The 14,963-nt window shown below is 40.3% G+C and overlaps 1 protein-coding gene across 3 annotated transcripts in view; it reads right to left on the bottom strand.

Moving 5' to 3' along the window:
• LOC120310461 (transcription factor SOX-5-like) overlaps window positions 1-14,963 on the bottom strand; it is a 594,954-nt gene that overhangs the window by 190,519 nt on the left and 389,472 nt on the right. Inside the window, exon 4 of one of the 3 annotated variants that reach the window (XR_005557365.1) lies at window positions 12,202-12,607. The exons of the other annotated variants lie outside the window; for them this stretch is intronic. The gene's annotated coding sequence lies outside the window, so the exon portion shown is untranslated. Of the gene's footprint in view, window positions 1-12,201; window positions 12,608-14,963 lie in introns of those variants that run through there. 3 annotated transcript variants of the gene reach the window in all.

The following is a 14,963-nucleotide window of genomic DNA, read 5'->3' as shown; positions in this document are numbered from 1 at the left end:
ATACTACCCAAAACAGCCACCAGGGGCAGCACAGGGCTCATTTCCTAAATCCCCCAGAATACTGCTTTATTATTAATTTTTACAGCAGGAGGTCACTGATAGCAGCCTATAAAACTATCCTTTCACTCAGGCTGGGATACCATGTGTATGTGAGTGTGCGCATGTGATTCCCTAGGAACCAACAAAAGACAAGGCATTCCATTCACCCAGCCGAGGATTGACTGCACCAAAAAAAATGTGGCCAGGAACACACACACACCCTGCCCGTTTCTGCCCTCCCCAACACAATAGCTTTGAAAACAAAGGGCAGATTATTAGATTTAAGCATATTAGCCTGTTCCTCGCATGCCCCCTTCCTCCATCCCCCCCCCCCAGTCCAACACATCTGGCAAGCATGTGGGGCAAGCGCTAATGAAGACTTTGCTAAGTGTGCTGCAATTGGTTCTGAGTGATTTCAGCTCTCCCGGGCCACACCATAGACAGAGAACAAAACACTTCCTTTACCCTTCCTGAAAACTCCTGCTTCTTGCTCACCCCGCCCTACTCACCCCCTTCCCCCCCCCCAGAAGCCTGAGGGATTCCCCTCATCATCAGGCTGCTGAAATTAAGACAGAAAAGTGCAAACAAATACTTAAGGTTGTCTTTCGCCCTCTTTGTTCCTCTCTCTTTCCCACCACCCTTTCAAAAAAATATGAGCATCTTATTCATTTTGATTGAGTGCAACAGTCAGACAACAGGGGTCTCTATGATCCTGGCAACAAAAGGGAATTGTTAAACAGATGTCCATGTTCCACTCCTGTTTCCCCAGGCCTGATCATGTTAGACACACAAAGTCGTTTTATCTACTCCGGCAGACTGGGTGTGTGCTCACACACTTGCGTGCAACGGAGAAGGGAATCACCGAAATTATCAGAATAAACTGTATAGAGTGAAGAGGCAGACTGTAGATGATTATAACTTTTGAAGGACCACACATTTTTATTTATCTTTAGTCCTTTTTTTTTTTCTTGGCTCATGTTCATTTTAGAGCTGTTTGGGCACCATTTCTTTCCCAATGTATCAACATACCTTACAGCACAGTCAAAAAGCTCAGTCAACAAAAACACCCAAAGTTTAGAGCCCAATTCATCCAGAAATGAAGGGAAGAAAAATAGCCTTTTTATTTCATTTGATTATTTCTTTTTCCAGGACTTTAGTGTGTTTTAATCCTGCCTGGTTCAGGTTTTTGTCATCATTTATTACTTCCCAAATGACACACCAACTAGGTGCACCCATCCTAGTAAAGCCATAATGTGGTTTCTCTGGAGTCAAGTTTAGTATGAGGTGTGAACCCAGTCATTTAGAACTGGCTCCCTAAAACATTTTAAGGTTCAATGAAATATTAGGAAAGGTTACTTACAAGGAAGAACTCACCAGAGAAATTCAAGCTAAGTTCAACCAACCATCCTAGGATTTACAAGAATTTTACCCTTCCTGATGTCCCAGAATCTCATAGCCACTAACTGGATGATGCACCACAGGTAATCCTCAATTTATGACCACAATTGGAATCAGAATTTCCGTTGCTAGGCAAGCCAGTTGCTTCTGATTTTATGATGTTTTTTTTTTGCTACGGCTATTAAGCAAATCACTGCAGTTGTTAAATGAACCATGCGGTCCTTAAGCAAATCCATGGACTTTACTTGTTGGAAAGCAGTTGGAAAGGTCTTAGAGCAGTGGTTCTCAACCTTTCTAATGCCGCGACCCCATAATACAGTTCCCCATGTTGTGGTGACCCCCAACCACTTATACATCACCGGGTGCCAGGGGCAGGGCCAAAGAAAAGAGGGGAAAAAATGGCGGACAGCCTTGTTTGGCGACCCCCGTGAAATGGTCGTTCGACCCCAAATGGGGTCCCGACCCACAGGTTGAGAACCATTGGTCTTAGATAGTGATCACATGACCTTAGGACACTTCAACTGTTGTAAATACATACTGGTTGCCAAGCACTAAAAGTTTTGATCACATGACCACGAGGATGCTGTGATCGTTATAAGTGCAAGGACCAGTTGTAAGTCACTTCTTTCAGAGAAGTTGCAATTTTGAATGGCCATTAAATGAATGGTTGCAAGTTGAGACTACCTATATCAATAGAATACATCGGGTTGAGGAAAGCTAAGTCAAAACTATAATTGTGAGGTTTCTATGTCAAAAGCAAAACTGGCGTTCTTCTATTCAATATTTTTTGACCCCAATGAAAACGTTGGAGATCCTGGCTCCTATGTAATATGTAGGCCTAGTCAGTATAAATTAAGCCCTTGGTCATTTCTTGTCTAAGAAATACTTTTGACAACCATCCAGATGCTGTTTATCTATGTCTTTGAGGGATTCATTTTCTACCCTTAATTAAAAGTTAGACCTAATAAATCAGGACTCTCAGATTCAACTTTGGGTATTAGAGCTAGGATGTCAGAGAAGCTTGTCTGACAAGGTGAACTGTAGCTTAGTGTGTCCTGACGGTTTGTTGTTCCTATGGTTTTTGTTGGCTTTTTTGTTTTTCTTATTCTTTCCCAATTTTTGTCTTTTTCATTCCTTTTTATTAGTCTGCACTGTCCAGACTCGCATTTTTGCAAGTTGGGCAGCCATAGAAATCCCATAAATAAATACAAAAGAAGTGGAAAAGATCTGAGCTCAACCAGGAGCAAAGTTTATAAGCAAGAGATAGTTGCATTTCTTTGCTTACCCATCATCCTTAACTAAAGCAGAGATCTCCAAACTTGGCAACTTTAAGGCTTGTGGACTTCGACTCCCAAAATTCCCTAACCAGCAAGCACTTTCCTCAATCTGGCTGGCTGAGGGATTCTGGGAGTTGAAGTCCACAAGTCTTAAAGTTTCCAAGTTGGGAGATCCCTGAACTAAACTGTACGTTCTTTGTTACTCTTGCCTTCTCTTCTTTGTCATGTTTTGTAGCCTCCTAAGCTGTTGAAAGCAAATGCCTCTTTTTTATTTCCTCATGCTGTTTTGGAATGCAAAACATAGATCAGCGATGCTAGTCTATCAAGCAGTTGATTGTGTGTGGGCATTCCTTAAGGGAGGATGAGAAACCCAAGACATTTGTAAGAACTGGAAAATAGAGAACTTCAACATGACTGTATTTTCATCTTACCATCTCTTCCTTTTCCTTTAGTTGTGACTTTAAGTACAACCAAACAGGCCATCACAAAGCCTCCATGACTTCTATTCTGACCAAAGCTTCCTTGGTGAATACAGTGGAGCCCCACAAAGCACCAAAAACTACAGCTTATTCTACCTTTCCTTGAATGCAAATATTTTCTCTCTCTCTCTCTCTCTCTCTCTCAAAAAAAAAAAAAAACCCTTTTCCCATCAGAATTAAAAAGGTATATGAAAATATGAAGCTACAGGTAGTCCTCAGCTTAGTTGCTAAGTGGGACATTTGTTAAGTGAATTTTGCCCCATTTTATGACTTTTCTTGCCACAGTCGTTAAGAGAATCGCTGCAGTTGTAAAGTTAGTTATGCAGCTGTTAAGTGAATCTGGCTTTTCCATTGACTTTACTTGTCAGAAAGGTGATCACATGACAGGACACTGCAACCGTCGTAAGTATGAGCCATTTGCCAAGCGTCTGAATTTTGATCACGTGACCATGGGGATGCTGCAACAGTTGTAAGTTTAAAAAACAATCATAAGTCACTTTTTTCAGTGTCATTGTAATTTTGAAAGGTCACTAAATGAATGGTTGTAAGTTGAGGACTACCTGTATTTGATTCTACAATCCTCAGCCATCAGCTGAACGTAGAGATGCAGCAGTTCCATGATGCATTTTAAGGAAAGTCCATTTTAATGCCAAATCTCCTCTTAAAACAAGGTGAAAACAGCTATGCTCTTGAAAATTTTAGCCCCCATCCTACCCTTCATTTCTCTTTGATATCCTCAGCACTCTGTAGCACAAAAATGCATAATATAATGCCCCCTAGTAGATATTCTCAGCTCAACTTTAATTTTCACAGTCAGAGACTTGACATATTTTCTCTTTCTTTTTATAATTCTTAGTTATACTACAATCTGACTGTTACCAACTCAACCCCCACTTGAAAGTGCACTTCCACTAAACAAATACTCTGGATAATTAGTGAAGAAGCGATAATATGTGAATGCATCATGTTTTGAGCAAGTTGTGGCTTATTTGTATTAAAAGAAATAGGCATAACCTTCCAGCTAATTTGAGAGAACAGCCTACTAGAAAAAAATAATAATAAAGAAGAAAAGAAATCAGAAGAATTTGAATTCCATAACAAACCATCAAAAAGATTATTATTTCCAAGTGATGCTGGTGGAATAATAGCATTTAAAACAGAATAGCAGTGGCCTGTACTAAGAAATTATATGAAAGTTAATTGTTGTTTCAAACTCACACAACAAGGGAGATTAGACATATACAAAAAAGTGGATCTGATTTTGGATACTAACCATGATAGAGAAATGAAACCTCCATGGGCTACTGATTGGACTACTGGATTATGGTTGCTGAGGAGATACAGGTAATCCTTGACGTATGACCATAATTGGGACAAGAATTTCTATTGCTAAGCAAGGTAGTTGAATAGAATAGAATAGAGCTGGAAGGGACCTTGGAGGTCTTCTAGTCCAGCCCCCTGCTCAAGCAGGGGAACCTATACCATTTCAGACAAGTGACTGTCCAGTCTCTTCTTAAAAATCTCCAGTGATGGAGCATCCACGATTTCTGGCTGTTCCACTAGTTAATTGTCCTCACTGTCAGGAAGTTTCTCCTTAATTCCAGGTTGCTTCTCTCTTGGGTCAGTTTCCAACCATTGTTTCTTGGTGCTTTGGTGAATAATGTGACCCCCTCTTCTTTGTAGCAGCCCCTCCAATACTGGAATAATGCTATCATGTCGCCCCTATTTCTTCTTTTCTTTAGACTAGCCAAACCCAAGTCCCGCAGCCGTTCTTCGTATGTTTTAGCCTCCAGGCCTTTGATCATCTTAGCTGCTCTTCTCTGAATTTTTGTCCAAACGCTCAACATCTTTTTTGTGATATGGTGACCAAAATTGGTTGCACCATTCCAGGTGTGGTCTTACTAGGGTTTTATAGAGCGATACCAATACTTTGTATGATCTTGATTCTATGCCTCTGTTTATACAACCCAGGATTATATTAGCTTTTTTGGCTGCTGTTGCCCAATGCTGGCTCATAGTCAAGTGATCGTTCACCAGGACTCCAAGGCCCCTTTCACCTTGCTATGCCCAGTTTTACAATCTTTTTTAACCACTGTTGTTAAGGGAAACACTGCAGTTGTTAAATGAATCACATGGTCCTTAAGTGAATCCAGCCTTCCCCATTGACTTTGCTTGTCATAAGCCAGCTGGAAAGGTCACAATGATAATCATGTGACTCTGGAACTCTGCAACCATTATCAATACACGCCGGTTGCCAAGCATGGGGATACTGCAATGGTTGTAAGTGCAACAATCTGTCACAACTCACTTTTTTCAATACCTCTGAATGATCATAAAACCAATGTTTTTAAGCCAAGGACCACCTGAACTGTGAAGAAGCACTAACATCCTTAAACAAGATTAACTGGGGGGGGGGAGCAGAGTTATGAATTCTGAAATCAAATTACAAAACAGTGGTCCAGAAGTCAAAAGCCACATCAATATAATACAACAGATAATATAACAGACAAAGTCCTAGTCTGGGCCAGAATTTCTTAACTTGGGTGATTTTAAGATGCATGGACTTCAGTTTCCAGATTCCCTGGCTGGGAAATTCTGGGAATTGAAGTCCATCTTAATGTCGTCATGGTTGAAAAATATTGGTCTAGACCAGTGGTTCCCAACCTGTGGGTCGGGACCCCATTTGGGGTCGAACGACCATTTCACAGGGGTCGCCAAACAAGGCTGTCCGCCATTTTTTCCCCCTTTTCTTTGGCCACGCCCCTGGCACCCGGTGATGTATAAGTGGTTGGGGGGTCACCACAACATGGGGAACTGTATTATGGGGTCGCGGCATTAGAAAGGTTGAGAACCACTGGTCTAGACAACCAAGAGTTGCTATGGGCAGAGGCAGAATACACACTGTATGGTGACAGCGCTCCTGTCAGATAGTTTCAAAACAAAAGCCTTGCAATAGGAGGTAAAGTAAAAGGGAGAAACAACCTAGAAATAAGGAGAAATATCCTGACAGAACAATTAATCAGGGGAACTTGCTTCCAGAAGTTGTGGGTGCTCCAACATTCGGGGTTTTTAAGAAGAGACCGAACAACCCTTTGTCTGAAATGGTATAAGGTTTCCTGTTTGACCAATTGGTTAGACTTGAAGACCTCCAAAGTCCCATCCAACTTTGTTATTTTGTTATTCAATATTTCAGAAGAGTGATAAGCCATATTCAGATATGGCCCACCAAATAGCTGATGATTTATATGATTGCACAGTGAAATAGGGGTTCCTTCCCACTGCATCTGACAGCCCTTCCCTGTGCTTCTCAACTGTTGGGCGGGCTATTTTAGGACTGAGTTTAGTACCTTCAGAGTCACGGGCAGGTGAAAGCGATGGCCTCCTACGGACCTGATGACTATCATAGCAAGTAGTTCACAATGAATTGTACTTAGTACTCTTTTAAAATAAAATAAAAATGATGGGAACTAAGAGTTCCTCAGGGCAGGAGTGCCAATAGCCCATCCAGCAACAAAACTAAGAAGCACAAAGCAAAATATTCATTAAACAGTGAAAAGAATGGGATGAAGAAATGCCAGATTAAAACTGTGGTGGGTATAAGAGAAAGCTGCATCTTCAGGTCAGTAGAAATCAATTAACTGTGGTAAGTATCTCCATTCAAGATACATCTACAACCTACTATTCCTCCTGGATGCTCCATCTATAACCTACTATTCTTCCTGGATGCTCCATCTACCACCTACCATTCCTCCTGGACGCTCTATCTATCACCTACCATTCCTCCTGGACGCTCCATCTACCGCCTACCATTCCTCCTTGCAAGTCAACTTTCAAAGGATCCCTGAGCAGCCTTGAATCAGAAGTCAGTCTTCTAATCTTGACCCTCAATCCGGCCTCACTTGTTCTACCAGTAAAGCTTCTTCTATGGAATTCCCCCAGACTCAGGATACTACCCATCCTAACTCGCAGCAGGAGGTCTGCTCTCCACTGTCTTCTTCCGTCTCCAACTTGCTCATCTCAAATATTGCTTCCTATCCAGGAACAGCACCCCTGAGAGAACCAGCAGACGGACAACTGCATCCTGCTAATGATCTCCCCATTATCACTTCGATCATAGATGGGTGGGCCCCAAAACAAGCAGACCTACCCTTCGTACAATTCCTTTCCAAATTTCATATATTCTTTGTGTAGGAGACCTACAGAAAACTGGAAATGAATTAAGTTAGTTACCTGCCTTTCCCAATACAATTGGTGAGCCTTGGCTGATTGCATTGGAAACAAAAGACAACCAACTTAAACTGAATCCAAATCATCGATTGCCCTTGACAAAGTGGCCACAGCTATATTATATTCCATTTGGCATTCCCTTTCCATTCAATGGGGGAAAAACAACTGTGGCATAAAATATTTCCACTAGTGCAGCTAAGTATTTCCTCCCCAAAAACATCAACATGAAAAACAATAAGAATTTATTCTACCCCATTTATCTGCTCATTATAATTTTGCAAATAGAGTTGTGGTCTACTACGTCCTTAAATCAGACACGAGTGCACACTCACATCCAAAAGTTTTCACACATTCTTTTCAGTTAACAGATTTAGAAAATGAACAAACTCTATAACCATCCACCGTTTAATTTTTTCCCCACCCATCATGTGCTTACTTTGCCTAAAGCTAATTTTATTTATGAGAAATATGATCAACTTATTTTAACAAATCAGTGCTGTGTAAACCTGAAGGAAGAGCAAGTACTAATGTGTGAATAACTGTTGACACAATTAAGCACTCAGCACAATGCCTATTAAATAGCTCCCAGCTATTCTTTGGTATTTTAAAGGGGAAATCAAATCATTTTGAAGTTCAGAAAGAGAGAGAGAGGAAAAAAAAAAACACACCAAAACTTTGCCAACGATATCAGATTGGGAGACCAAAACTGGAGAATATACTGCAATGGCAAAATTGTCAGTACAGGTAGTCCTCAACTTACAGCCATTCATTCAGTGACTGTTCAAAGTTACAACGGCACTTGAAACAGTGACTAATCACCACTTTTCACACTTTCAGCCATTGCAGCATCCCCATGGTCACATACGTAATGAAAATTCAGACGCTGGGCAACGGGCATGTATTTATGATGATTGCAGCGTCCCAGGGTCATGTGATCACATTGTGTGATCTTCTGACAAGCAAAGCCAATGGGGAAGCCAGATTTGCTTACCCCAGGATAGGCAACCTTGGCTCTTTTATGGCTCGTGGACTTCAACTCCCAGAATTCCTGAGCCAGCCATGCTGAGGGGAAAGGGAGAGGTTTCCAAGCTGAGTCATGCTGGCTCAGGAATTCTGGGAGTTGAAGTCCACGAGTCATAAAAGAGCCAAGGTTGCCTACCCCTGGCTTAACCAATGTGTCACTAACTTAACAACCGCAGTGATTCACTTAAGAACTGTGGCAAGAAATACCGTAAAATGGAACAAAACTCACTTAATTGTCTTGCTTAGCAATTGAAATTTGGAGCTCAGTTGTGGTCGTAAGTCAAGGACTACCTGTGTATATATCCACAATAGAAGTTTAACCAAATCCAAACAGAAATGGCTCCTTTATACAGTTGACAACGTATGATATGGTGACAAAGTTCCCACAGCTGCCCCCTCTCAGTCACATGACTTCATTTTGGGCACCTGGCAACCAGCCCATCTTTACAGCTGTTGGCGGTGTCTGACAGTTATATGACCACAATTTTCATTTTTGATGAAAACCAGCCTTTACTTCCAGTTTTTGGGAAAAACACACCATAGTGAACAATGGGCTTACTTAACAACTGTGGGATTTGCTTAACAACTGCTGCAACAAAGGTCAAAATTAGGTCAGCCTTATGAAGATCCACTTTATGACAATCACAACTTACCACCGTAATGGATATGCAACACGTTAAAGAAAGGGCAGATTTAGATATTTGGGATACGGCTTCTAGGACTGAAACAGAAATCAATCCCCAGAATTAGCCTTCAACGTAAAACATAAATATTTAAATTGTGGCTAATGTTTGGGGGACACAGAGACAATGGAGACATTTTATTGCTAGAAAATCTTTCCACTGTGCTTTTAAAACCGTCTGTATTTAGCAGTTATATTTTGTTTCATCTTACCTTCTTTTGTATTCTATTATTTTAACAATGTAAAAAAAAATCAGAGAGAAGGAAGAAAAACTTTTCTATTGAAATCCATTTTTCCTTCTTTTTTCAATAATTTTTTTTACGTTGTTCAGAAAGTTAAAACACAAACTCAAAAAAGAAAAAAAGAAATCTTACAAAAAGGAAGCTAAACAAAACAATAACAAAAACGGGTATTAGAAAAGGAAAAAGATGAAGACACATACACATCTATTGCCCCTTTTGTTGAATACTGACAAATATATTGCAGCAATAATAATCCCCCCCCTTGCGAAACAGACCCCCCAATTAATAAACCCATTTATAACTAGCTTTTCTTTTGTTGATTCCAAGTGGGAACATGTTTTGTACCGTGGTTTTTGCTGAGAAACTGAAGTTCAGGCCATCCACCTAACAAGCATACCTCCAGCCAGACAATTACAAATAGTAAACAATGGATTCACCTTCTAACCTTCCTTCACAGAGACTGTCTGGTTTATAACTTGCAAGGGACTTCCGTAGGCCTAGTGACTTCTTTCTGAATTGATAGGATTGCTCTAAATTACACTTACCTTCCAACCTCTTTCGAAAGGCACACCCCTGAGCAAACTTAAGTTTGCACTGGCAAAGGTAGTAAAAGATGGTGAAAATCTTCCAGACTGAAACAGAATTTTGCAATCCAAAATTCTTGTTTCTGTTCTAGTTACATTCTGAACAGGTGGTATTTCCAAAGCTGATGCATTACAGCTCATGTTGATAACAGAAAGCTTTTATTTATTTATTTTTAAAGCCACCCAAAACTTAGCGCAGCCTACACACATTCCAGACTTATCTACAGAGAGGTTTTAGCAAAAAAATAAATAAAAAATCAAAAAAAAAATCAAAAAGTACTTGCAAAGATTCAAGTTGCAATGAACTCTTGAAATGAGTTCTTGGATTCTTGAAATGCCACATTTTGAGTGGATAACCTTACATGCAAGGGAAAACCTACAATGAAACTTAAAAAAAAAAATACAGTGGAAAAAAAAAATCCTATATATAGAATTGCAGGTAGGGAGGTAGAAAAGTTAATTTACTTTTCTGAACTTAAAGCCATTAGATTCAGACTTCCTGTGGCATCGAGCCAAGAAACAATTCAGAGATTTGTGGCTGCAAAGCAAATAATGGAACCACTTCCAAAAGCTTTATAATACATGTTTAGAGTACAGGTTTTCCTCGACTTACAACAGTTCATTCAGTGACCGTTCAAAGTTACAACAGCACTGGAAAAAAAGTTAGTCGTGACCATTTTTCACACTTAGGACCGTTGGAGCATCCCTGTGCTCATGTGATCAAAACTGAGATGCTTGGCAACTGATTCATATTTATGACAGTTGTGTTGTCTTGGGAATCCTGCGGTCATCTCTTTCAATCTTCTGCAAGGCAAAGTCAATGAGAAAGACAGATTCACTTAATAATTATGTTTCACTTACTGTAACTGTGGCAAAAATGGTTGTAAAACTCACTTAACAACTGTCTTGCTTAGCAATAGAAATGTTGGGCTCAATTGTGGTCGTAAGTCGAGGACTACCTGTACTGGATCTCAGTACATCCCGATCCAAATCTAATCCAGGACATGAAAAAAGTAAACTTATAGTCATTCTTTCTCTCTCAATAATCCCTTTCTTCCCCACATTCCTCTTAGGGTTGTTGTAAGAAGCAAAGGTTAATTAGGCTTCCGGAAAAAAAGGTGTTAGGAAATAATGTTATGCACCACCAACTTACACCGTTAAGGAAAGAGGGGATATCAGTCTAATAAAAGAAATTACCAACTCCTATGGAACTGTTTTGCTCAGCAGATACGTCCACATCTACCCAAACACATATTCTTTCTTGTCCTTCAAAATTAAGGCACTGGTCCCGCCTCATTTTCCTAAATAATAAGCAATATTTCTAAAGACTACCAATGATTGCTGACAGTCACATCTGCTTCATGGCCTCATCTACGAACATTTGTCAAAGATAAATTTTTATGTCAGGTGCCAAAGATGGAACTGTCATCCAAATGCCATGGGGCCACCCCAAGACCCAGCCAGTTAGTGCTTCAAATGTTGTTTTCAGGACTAAAAATTTCTTGGATCTGCCTATTCTTCATTGTGTTCATCAGAATTAACTGATTATATCTGCACTCAAAGCACATCAAACAAAAACTGACTCCAAAAAAAATCCAAAGCCAGAACCAATAGCTACATAAATAGTTGGCCTGGAACTATGATACCATATTTAATATATTTATTACAAGTATAATATTTAATAATAATACATTGTTCATTGACTCACTCTGAAATGGTTTCCTGAGATGTTATTTTACAAGTTACTAAGTGTCATCCCTACAAAACTAGTATGACCTTCAGATATGATTTTATATTTACTGTACATGTAAAAAAATTAAACAGGGGCTAACAAGATTCAGTTTCAAGTCCACATTCCACTACTGATGACTTTAGTCTAACCACTCTTTCTCAGCCCAACCTACTACATAGGATTATATAGACAAAATTGGAAGAAGAATCAACTCCTTGAGATTCTGGAGAAAAATGAAGAGTATGAACCTAATACACAGGCAATACAAAGAATACAAGTCTACCTTAAAGGGTTGTTGGTAAGATTGTAGCAATGCAGTTGTTCACAGCTGGACCCTTTTCAGGCGTATAGGAGCTAAAACTCCTGCAACCCTCAATCAACATAGCCAATGCATCTCCCAAGACCAAGTTAGAACATTTGAAATAGTAGAAACAAAGCATTTGGCCAAAACATGGTTTGTTTAGCTATGGCTCGTTGACTAAGCTAAATAGTCCAAATTTACCCAACATGGTAGCCCATCAATCATTCATTGCAATATTTGGTTCATCCAAGTCCTTATCATCCAAACTTTGATGGATAAACCCTTCTGTCAATGTGTAGAAAGTATCTGGAATTTTCCAAGGCCTCTGTTTCATTATTAAATATTATTAAACATCATTACTGATTTACCACATTCTCTGCAGCAAAAAGAACCTTAGCTTAAATTTTTCTAACTGTTGCATGCATTTTGCATGACGAACAGTTAGAAAAATCAAAACTAGGTTTCTCCAAGGGATCTTTGCAATACAAACCCATTACCTGTGTGGGGCTGCCCCCCTTTTTTCACACCTGTGATGATGGATTGGTAAGTGAGGAATCCCAGGTAAAGCTCTGTCTGCTTTGTTTGGCTCTGTCACAGGAAGGGACAGCAGCAGCATGAATAGCCTAGGAAAAGCAAGCAGATTGATCAAAATGCCACCCAGGGTAGACTTGCCTCCACAACAGGCACCAGAGCAGCCTCCCTTGTCAAGCCAAGGCCTTGCAAATCCTTTTCTTCTCTGCAACGAATCAAATGTTGCAAGCCCGCGTTGCCACATCATTGGATGATATTGACACAATTGGGACTTCAACCCCAATTTTGCTTTGTGTTTTTCAAGCAAGGTTTACATAAGGAGAGAACAAGATAAAGCACACACAATACCTATGAGGCCCCAGCTAACCAACAGTGAACTTCTTGGGCTTTGAATCCATCAAGCAAATCTATTAAGTCAGAACAGACCTGCTAACAGGTTTAGGGGGACATCAGCATTTCTGCAGATTGCGTTGTTTGTAGAATTTAGTGCAAAAATAGCTGACAGCCTGGTGTCACGTGGGACTTCCAAAAATCGTACCTGCTAACCCGGGGCATCTAAAAGTGATCAATCAAATTACACAGAGGAAAGGCCCGTTTAGACTAACGCAGTGGTTCTCAACCTTTCTAATGCCTCAACCCCATAATACAGTTCCCCATGTTGTGGTGACCCACAACCACTTATACATCACCGGGTGCCAGGGGCGTGGCCAAAGAAAAGGGGGGGGGGAAAATGGCGGACAGCCTTGTTTGGCGACCCCCGTGAAATGGTCGTTCGACCCCAAATGGGGTCCCGACCCACAGGTTGAGAACCACTGGACTAACGGATCTAGCACCCTGCTCAGTACAGAGATCCAGTTTGGTCTAATGGTTAAGACATCAGGTTAGAAACCGGAAAACCAGGAGTTCTGATATCACCTTAGATCTGAAAGCTGGCTAGATGACTTTGGGTGAATCACTAAGAGACTGTGAATTCTAGTTCTTCTTAGGCATGAAAGTTGCTGGGAGGCAATGAGTTCTAGTCTCTTTTCTAATCCATGACTGCATGAATGACTGTGTTCCCCACATGGCATCTTCCAAGAAGCTGAATGAAAGATGAAGGTTATAGTCCCACAAAACTGGGTAGATGGATACAAGTGGTCCTTGACTTATGACCACAGATTAAATCTATTCAGGAACTATGTCTCCCCCTGCCCCCAACAAAGAGAAGTAGAAACTTCCTTAGCATACTTCTATTTAAATCATCAATGCTGGGAAAGATTGAGGGCAATAGAAGAAGGGGACGACAGAGAATGAGATGGCTGGATGGAGTCACTGAAGCAGTAGGCGTGAACTTGAATGGACTCCAGAAGATGGTGGAGGACAGGAAGACCTGGAGGAACGTTGTCCATGGGGTCGCGATGGGTCAGACACGACTTCGCAATTAACAACAACAACATTTAAATCATCATCAGTCTGGGTCAACGGAGTTTGCTCCTCAACATAGAATAAAATCTGAAAAAGTTTAGTCAATGACATTTTGAGAGCAAGCAACAGAATTTCATTTTAACATGGGCCAGTGTGTTCACAGTAAAAAATGGCAATAAAGGTTATCTTATCTTATCCCAGATGGATGCCCATTAAGTGCCCATAAGAGAGAAGTTACATGATGTTTAGTTCTGCTGACATCTAGTCATCAGGGAAGAAATAGTTTTATTAAGAACATGCCCAAAAAACAGAGAGCAGTCTGCACATTCCCTGGCTAAAGAATGAGTTTTTCAGAACTTTTCACAGTTCTATGATGCTTTGACTGGGCCTACTGAAGATACCGCTGAACTGTGGCATCTCCAAGACTCCTTAAACAGAAGAAAGAACTCCTGTTCTTTGCCTCAGAATTAATTTAAAACATATGGAAATGTAGGTGATTCCAGAAGTGGCTAACATATATTAATCACCAGAACTAGGTGATAGTGTTCAGTCTTGGAATACAAGCTGGAAAGGGTGGGATTTAAATAATGATGTTATAACTAACTTTTTGGGGTCACTTTGGTTAGTAACAGATACTACGGGAGATATAAGAGGACATTCAAATTAGTTTGTGTCAGCTCTTCACCCTCACTTAATACAAGATGCAGTAAGATAAAGGAAAATGAGCATGATGTCATGGTTCCGATAGATAAGACTAGTAAAAACAGAACTCCAAGGCAAAAGATTTCCTTAAAGAACATATTTTTTGGTTAGAAAGTATCGGCAGGATCAAAAGTGAAACCAAGACTGAAGTTCCCTCCCAAATCTTACAAAGTTACAAAGTTGAATTTCCCACTCCAGTAGGATGTCATTTATCACATTCCCCAATAAACTACTTTGGCGGGCTTTCTAACGGAAAGCTCAGCCCGCCAAAACCCAAGTAGCAATGACCTTGGTTCCCATAGGACACTTTATTGTTTTGTCTAACTTTTAAAAGCACACATC

This window comes from Crotalus tigris, unplaced genomic scaffold, assembly GCF_016545835.1.
Source record: "Crotalus tigris isolate CLP2741 ecotype Arizona unplaced genomic scaffold, ASM1654583v1 scf7180000018188.699247, whole genome shotgun sequence".
NCBI classification, from domain to species: domain Eukaryota; kingdom Metazoa; phylum Chordata; class Lepidosauria; order Squamata; family Viperidae; genus Crotalus; species Crotalus tigris.
The sequence above is the reverse complement of the archived record's forward strand: the minus strand, read 5'-3'. Positions and strand labels throughout refer to the sequence as shown.